This window comes from Tetrao urogallus, assembly GCF_951394365.1.
Source record: "Tetrao urogallus genome assembly, chromosome: 2".
In the NCBI taxonomy this organism is placed as follows: domain Eukaryota; kingdom Metazoa; phylum Chordata; class Aves; order Galliformes; family Phasianidae; genus Tetrao; species Tetrao urogallus.
Genome location: NC_136814.1, coordinates 5,833,159 through 5,842,050, shown reverse-complemented (window position 1 = coordinate 5,842,050; position 8,892 = coordinate 5,833,159).

Sequence of the window (8,892 nt, the reverse complement as noted above, 5' to 3'; positions counted from 1 at the left end):
TCCAAACTGATTTCAATTGTCTTGAAAGCTTCAGCAACTGCCATTTCCAATTTCTCACAGAGAAAGTTGTCTCTTCAGCTCCATCAAATTCTATTGAACCTAGAAACTATTTAACCCCAGTGGAAAACAAGTGATGGGGAAGCCAATAGAAATAGATATGAAGCTGTGTATACTATTAAATCACTCTGAGACCCAGAGTACCGACACAGCTCTGTGATGGTGCTGCAGGCCTTTATGCTGTAGCCCTTGCTAGCACATCTCCTGGGAAGTCTGCTGTTACCCTTAACACTGCATTCCTTTGATAGATCTTTGCAACAGGGATGTCAGACCAATGGCAAGAATGATGAAAATAGAACATTTCATTGGGTTGAGTCTGGACTTGGCAAGTACACAGAAAAAACAACCGTGAGCAGTCGCCATACATCTGCTGATTCCCAGTCCTTGCAATCAGGAATCCTTGAATCAACACTGAGCAAACCATCTGTTGCAGCAGAAACCCTTTCTCCATGCTGGGGCTCTACTTATCAAACTCACAAATTATGACTTTAAAAGTTCATGTAATCAATACTGGCTCCTGAACAATATCAAATGGAAGTACCTTGACATCACAGCTTGTTCAAAGAAAACATCATTTGTATTTATACAAAGAAAACATTATTCTGTCAACATTTTGTCAAAGGCTTTGAGTTAGCACTACCATCTGCAGTTAAGTAAGCTTAGAACTTCGTTTGCATTAAGTAAGATATTTAAGCACCTAAACTTAAACAACAAGGCCATCTAGAGCTCAAGGCAAGTATTAAATCCAGTTCCTCTAATGAAAACACATTTGGCTATCTGCTTTCAATATGTTTTTGTGTAAGGTTACTCTGTAGAGGATAGACATATTTCAGCAGAATGAAGCATTTTCTTTGTAGCTAAGTTGGTAATAATGATGGGAAACCCAGAACATTCCTGTATTCCAGTACTCAAAGTAAAGCTGACTTCCACAAATATTACTAGAACAGCCTCTGCAGCCACTTACAGCAAAAATTCAGCAACTGACAAATTAAGAGCTGTAGAAATAAAAAGCAGAGCCCACAGAATGTGTCTTCAAGGCACTTCATGCCAGGTACAATTCAGAGAAACAAACAGCCTGCTTAATGAATGCTGTGACTCTTCAGCACAAGTGGAGAATATCCCTAGATTATTCTGGTTCTGGCAAATAACCTTGTTCCATTGCTTGAAGCAGCCTTTAGGTCACAGCTGGACAGGGATGTCAACACATGTTGAAACAGGACAAAAATTAAATGAATAGTTTAACTCCTGAATTGAGTTTCCCTCCAAGATGAGGGCTCTTTCAACCTATTTTTGTCATCATCAACCAAAAATCATAGAGACAGAATATCACACGTTGGAAGGGACCCATTAGGATCATCAAGGCTACCTGGCTCCACATACCACCCAAAAATCAGACCGTATGTCTGAGAGAGCTGTCTAGATGCTTCTTCAACTCTGAGAAGCTGGTTGCAGGTACCATTTCCTGGGGAGGCTGTTCCAGTGCCTGACCACCTTCCTGATGAAGAACTTCCTGATATCCAATCTGGGCCTCCTCTAATCTCTTCCTAATTGTGTATAGCTCACAACTTTTTCAGAAAATCATAGAATCATTTAGGTTGGAAAAGATTTCTGAGATTATCTAGTTCAATCATCAACCCATCACCACCATGCTCACTAAACTATGTCCATAAGTGCTACATCTACACATTTCTTGAATACCTCCAGGGATGGTGATTCTACCACTTTCCTGGGCAGCCTGTTCCAATACCTCACCACTGTTTAGGAGAATAATTTTTTCCTAATATCCAACCTGAACCTCCACTGGCACAACTTGAGGCATCACCTCTCATTCTATCATTGTTACCTGGGAGAAGAGACCAACTCCCACCTGGCTATAACCTCCTTTAAGGGAGTTGTAGATACTGATAAGGTCTCTCCCAAGCCTACTGTGCTAACTGTGCAGGAGGCTTGGGTAGGAGGAGGTCACTACCCATATTTCTCAAAGGAGATGAGGAATGGCTGAACAAGAGGCAGATTCTGTATCCTTATTCCAGGATAGAGGAGTCATTGCAGCTCCACCACAAACACTGTCTGTGGCAACAAACCACCTAAATCCAAGAACAGCCACAGTAAGGCACGCTCTCTGAAGGACCTGATTAGCAGTTCACAGTGCAGTGTCAAGTTACTCATGATCCAGCTCTTACTATGACTACAACCAGGTAGTCCCCAAAAATTAGAAGGGGTGGCTGATACTACCTGTCAAATCTTACTAACATTTGTGCTTGCAGCTAGCTTTGTGAAAGCATTTAGTTTTGTTTGGTGGTACAATCACTTGAAATCTCTTTCCTGTAGTGGTTTGTGAGAAAAGGTTAGTTTCTGTGCATGCCCATCTTGGCAAGTCTAATTTGGAAGAAGTGCCAGCTGCAAAACACTTTTTTTTTTTTTAAAAAAAAAAAAAGCTATTTGAGGATATGCTAGAGATCAATAAAAGAAGCTGATTGTATTCCCACAGCAGTTCAGCCTGCAGAATCTACAGGATGACAGTGATACCCAAGCTTACAAAGAAGTGCTTGGCAGGAAATTTGTTCACTATGATGGCATGCGTAACAAGCTATGCCTTGAAAAAGTCAGCTCTTGCATTTTAAGGTGACTGAGGATGGTTCTGTGAATCTTGACAGTTCTTCAGTTAAAAAACTGTTGTGGGATAGGACAACAGGCCAACACACCTTCCTTGTTTGTGGATATCAGAGAACATGCAAAAGAAGTAGAACAACAGGAGATTCACTTACAACATGTTTTTAGTCTTATTGGAGAAGGAATTTGGTAGCACTGTCAATTATGTTGAGAAGCTAGCAGTTTAAAGCACAAGCTAGCAGAACTGTTTAGGATTGCCACCATTCCTGTCAGCAGTTGTTCTGATTACATCACTGCAACCCCAGTGTCACAGTACAAGATGTGATTTTCTGCCCACTCTTCTCTCCCCAAAAATTGTGCCAAAACCAGCAGGGGGTGATTTTTACATCTGGTCCCATGGATATCAATGGGAATGAGTGGCTACAAGCAGCTTTGTCTTGTTTACGAATAGCTTGAGGAAAAAAAAGTGAAAAATTTCAAAGCAAGTGACTTCAAAATTTCAGAAAAAAAGAAGAAAAAAAATAGACCCGGCTGTGCCTGCAAGCAGATGAAGAAACCAACAAGGCTGGCTTATGAGTGGGAACCTCATGATGGGTCACACCGAGAGGACCATGGTATCATGCATTAAGTACACAGAACCCTGCTGCTTTAAGTTGCACTGCAATCAATGCCAACTGAAAACCAAAGCAGTGAGTTCTGTTACATCATGAAGACATCAAATCCACGGTGAGCTGCACTTCCCACAAACAGAAAAGCTTTAAAAGCTGCCAATCTTCCCATGGCACCAGCTGGTCTTCACACAATGCCAGCCATCAGCAGCCACCAATTTAAACAAAATGAGAAAGCCACTACTACCTGCACCCTGCAGTCAGCAGCCTTTACATGGCCAGATTTAAGATGCAGCACAGTTAGAGCATGTCACAGTCAGCTGCAGGTAGAACAGAGTAGAGCTGCAGGGTTCACAGTATGAAGAGTACTTGAAGAAGCCTCTCCATCACTCATTTTGCAACAAACATTTTTATAGTGGTATGTATTTGACAGATAAGGGGGGAGGGGGGTGGAAATTAGTATATGTACTTGGAGAAAGAGTCAAAACAAGGATTTTTTCACTATTTTTTTTTTTTAACCTTTCCATTAATTCTACTAGCCAGATACCAGTGCAGTATTGCTTTTGTGAGAAAGTTCCAGGGATGGCCTGCAAAACTCCTTATGTTCACTGGGCACATTCAAACAATTCGGAGCAACTCCAGTAGATGTCAAAGCACGCTAACATTTACTTGGAAACTGTATAAGCCTTGAAACAATTTGTTATTTTCCTGGGCTGTGGCTTTGTCTAACCCACACAAATGAAAAGGATCTAAACGCATGCAGGGATTTGCTCAGCAGCACATTATGACTGCATGCATGCAGTAAACAGCAAAGGATGACCTAGCTTAAAAGTCTGAACCACAGAATTATTAACTTGATGCCACGATTGTTCTGAGTACCCACGAATAGCTGTTTCCTTCTGCACTTTCTTCTCAGCTCAGAATGAATAGAAAAAAAAAAGGCAAGGTATTTGGAAAAGAGCTCTGGAACTGAAACAAAAGGTAACAGTTCAAACCCTTAAGAACACAATGCACCTGCTTACACTTCTACATTACAAACAAACCACCAGCCAGCAAGAGCACACTGAACTTGTTCTGGCAGAAAACCATGCCTCCCCCAGGGAAAGAGGAGGTAGCAATGCCTTAGGGACAGAGATTTTACTGTCTTCCCTCTGTCAGTCAAGTTTAATGACATAAGGCTTTCTCTGTACATGTGGCTTTCCTGTTGAAAACATGACACTGTGACCACAGCACTCTGACCTTTCCTCCTGTGCAAACAGCAAGCTCTACAAGTTGATCTACACTGTAAAAAGCAACATAAAGAAGATATCCTTGAGCTAGCTAAAAACATACTGCGGATACTAGTGTTTTAACATTACAGTCCTCTGCAAGGGCCATCTATTGAGTTGAAAAAACAGGTTAATTTACATTAGGTACAATAAAACTCACACAGACAAGCATCTTTTTACAAGCCATGCTCATAGCCTGGAACAACAAGATATGATACTGGGTTGGTGTAACTAATTCTGGTTCATGTTGAGTATCCTTGCAACACACAAAGTGGAATTGTGCAAATATATTGTAGTTTAATCTACAGTAGCTTCAAAAAGGAAATAAGCAGTCCTGTGAAAGAAGAATCCACCCAGAGCTACTGGACGCAAACATGTTGTCTCTGGTCCAGGGAGTGCAGGGATGAATCTGTCATGTTATCCAGCATGAGTTAGATGTGCATTTGTGGATGCACAAGCTGGAATGCCCATGCCTTGTTTTCCTAGTTTGGACCTTCCCCCAGCTCTTGGGAAGTTCCATTATGCTCATTGTATCTGGTCAGATATCTGGTCTTTCTCTGCTTTTTTTCATTCCACAGTTCATTCTCCTCCATTGGTATCATTTAAGTCAGGAGATGTTCTCTGACTTAATAAGCTCCTTCATTTGCTATATTCTTCTTGCTTAATGCTACAGCAGCCTTTCTTGGTCCATCCATACGATAGACAGAGTACTCCTCAAACATGTGAATTATTTCAGATGATTTCTATTGCATCTTCACAACCAAGTGTTCCATAACTACTGAAAACCAAGCCCAGCTTCTAACATTTACTGTCTCCTGCCACAAAACTAGCTGTATTCGGTTTACACAGTGCAGTGTCACCATATACAAGAAGAGTAAATATGAATGCAGAGGCAGCTTACACCACCTACAAGTACCATTCATTGAAAGTTCTACTGCTCATTTGTCTCAACATGATAACATAAAATATGCTGAGTTCAGAAGGAAGTATGAGGTTTTTTCCTCCTGTGAAACTTCCTTACTGAGAAATTTCTCTATTCTGCACTAGAACTAGGAATCAGTTCATTCTGTCACCAACGGCTGCCCATTAACGTTCAGAAATGAGTGCAGCCAGCCACAGCTTCAACCATCCAAAATTAGAAATAGAATTTCCCCAAATCATGGCTAGTGACTAGCCCCCTAGGTTAACATGCAGGCTAAGGGTAGCCCACGTCTGGCTTCCAAAAATTCTGCTTAGAACTTCAGCAATCATCAGCCAACAAAATATCACTGAAGTTGGTAAGTCAGTAGCACACTACTGCCCAGTGTGGGCTATACTCCATTACAACCACTAGCAAACAGACTAGCAGCTCTTCTCTTCCATACCGATGTTCAAAGGTGTGCAGTATCAAAAGGAAAATATGAGTAGAGCTGAGTACTGTACCCCCAGAATTAGTTCATCCTCTAAGCAATTTAACACATTCCTGTGCTAAAAGTACAGTAGAATCTTCCCCATCTAATAAAAATAAAAACGTCCTTGGGAAAACCCTCTAATAAATATTAGCACTGTTTGAGGACTTGATTGTGGGCAGTGCTTTTACTGAAGCACATATCAAAACAAGCATTGCAGTGCAGAAGGAAGAGCTGCATTTCACCTGTGTTCTCTTCTCTCCATTGCATACAGCAAGCTTTATCATTTGTGCAATGATACTTCAAGATCACGTGTTCTTTCGCATTTTACGCTCTTCAGAGACATGCACAGCTTTAAATGATGCTTAGAACCCCTAGTATTTTGTGTCTACACATACATTTATATATATAAATCCAGTGCTATTTGCTAAGCACTCATACAGTTTTACCTAATACCATATATTTGGAGCTCCTGCTTCTCACTGGCTGACAGCATGATTTCAATCTGAGCAGGGAAAGCCATCAGCCTCACACTGGTTCCTTGTGATTTGTGTTGACATAACACTACTCATTCCAAGGCTTTCTTTTTTTTTTCCCCTTCAATCAATTCCTAAAAAAACAGCTATTTCTAAACCTGAAATGGCCTCAAGCTGCACCAGGGGAGATTTAGGCTGGACACTGGGAAATACCACTTTTCTGAAAGAGTGGTCAGGCACTGGAAGGGGCTGCACAGGGAGGTGGTGGAGTCACTGACCCTGGAGGTGTTCAAAGAACATTTGGATCTTGTGTTGAGGGACATGGTTTAGTGAGAACTATTGGTGATGGGTGGATGGTTGGACTGGATGATTTTGAAGGTCTTTCCCAACCTTGGTGATTCTGTGATTCTGAAAACCATTTTGCTACATAAGCCTATCAGTCACCTCTCAGGGCTGGAGACAGAGCTGTATCACAGCAGTTCAACAAAACAAAGCAGGAGTGGGAGACTATAAGGAAGAAAGCCCAGCTAACAGGTCAGCATCAGCCACCTGAAGATTAATCATTCTTCCTCTGCCAGGAAGAACAAAACAGACACAAAGGCAGTTATCTTCCAGCCTAAATCAGGTATTCCCAGTAAATACACATCAATCAGGAAAACTTCATAGCAAGCACAATTCTCAGAATCAACCCAAGGTTAGCAATAATATTCTCAAGTTACTGTTTTCCTTACATGGTTCTATGACAGATACCCTGGTGTCTAAAGAAGATGCTCTTCTGACCTATTATTTTACACAGGGTGTGAAGTTGCCAACAAGTCCTCTTGAAGAAGCTACTGCTACTGTTGTTAGTCAAGTAACAACTAATCTTTGTACAGGTCTTTGTGCGCGTATCCTTAGATACAGAAAATATGCACTTTTATCTAGGTCAGGATGACCATGCCTGAAACTGCTAACGTGATTAAGTAGAAGAACTCTTAATCACAATATCACTTGTCTTTGAAGACAGGAGCATCTTGAAAAAGCATGTTGTTAATTAGCATGAGTAGAGTAGCCTGCAGGAAGGGAGATTAGTCCTATCTTTGACTGACCAATTGTAGGCCAGAGGCTGCACCAGAGCAGTGCCAAATGATAAGAACACGTATAAGAGAACTGTCACAAAAATCCCAAAGTCTATCTTTAAACAATGCTGTCCTTGAAAAGAAATGCATTCAGCAAAATGATGAAGAACAGGATGGGCAATTGCTAGTGCCTGTTCCATAGGTGGGAGAACTGATCATGACGCACTAATGGTTAGTGGGGAGGAACTAAGAGAAAGCTGAGCCATGGGGTGAGAATGATTTAGCCCAGTTTTGTGCTATCATCAATCAGCAGTCATCAGGCTCTAGTGAGACAAGATGTGAAATCCACTGGATTGCTTGTATGGATGCAGGTTTGCTGTTCTACCTCTGATTTGATGAATTGAAAAGAATTCTAGATTACATAGGGAGAACACAGAGAGTTCATAGAGTCCTTCAAATGGTTATTTTGAAGTATAAGTGTGATTGGAAAGATATAAAGGTTTTTATGAATACATTGTTACTCTCTGTGAAAAAACAACTAAAAAATACTGGTTTTAGAGAAAGCTAATATGGAAAACAGGAGCATAAATGAAAGGAAAGATCCAGAAGAGTTTATACTTGAAATAGAACATGAATGAGATCCAAATACTGACAGGGATGACAGCTAATGCTTATACAGAACCAGCAGTTAATACTATACAGGTACAACATGCAGTACTCAAAACAAAGAATACCTCCAAATTATACCAGAACCCAACTGAGGACCATCAGCATTTTATATGAGGTTATTTGAGACAGCTAGAATATTGTCTCATTTGGAAGGGGAAGATAAAGAAAAAAAAAAAACCTATGTTTAATATGTTGCTCAGTGGACAGTCAGCCCCTGATATCCAAAAGAAGTTGCAGAAGGTTGACAGGATTTCAGGGATGTCTATTTCACAGCTGACTGAAATCACTTGTAAGTTATATAACAATAGGGAGTAAGTAAGAAAGGGGAAAAAAGAAAGAAGAATATGACAAAACAAAAGGATAAGCAAAAGAGATATAAAATGCAGGTATGTTTCCTGGCAGAGGCTACAGTTCAAACCACAAATTGAAGAGGAACATTTAGAGGAGGATCTTGGGAGTTAAAATAAACTTGTGTGGTGTGACTAGCATAGCTGGCAAGAAGGGAGATCAGCCCTACCTTTAACTGACCAGTTGTAAGCCAAAGGCTGCATCAGGGTAGTGGCCAAGTGATAAGAATATGTATACGAAAGTGTCACAAATATCCCAGGGTGTGTTAGATTTGTGGGAGACCACCCAGCACCCACACTTGTGCAACTCTGCAACAGAACAGTATCTCATCTCTGTGAGACTGACTTACTGCACACCAGGAAATGATTTCACCAGTAGGATATCATTACTTCCACCAGTTCCAATAG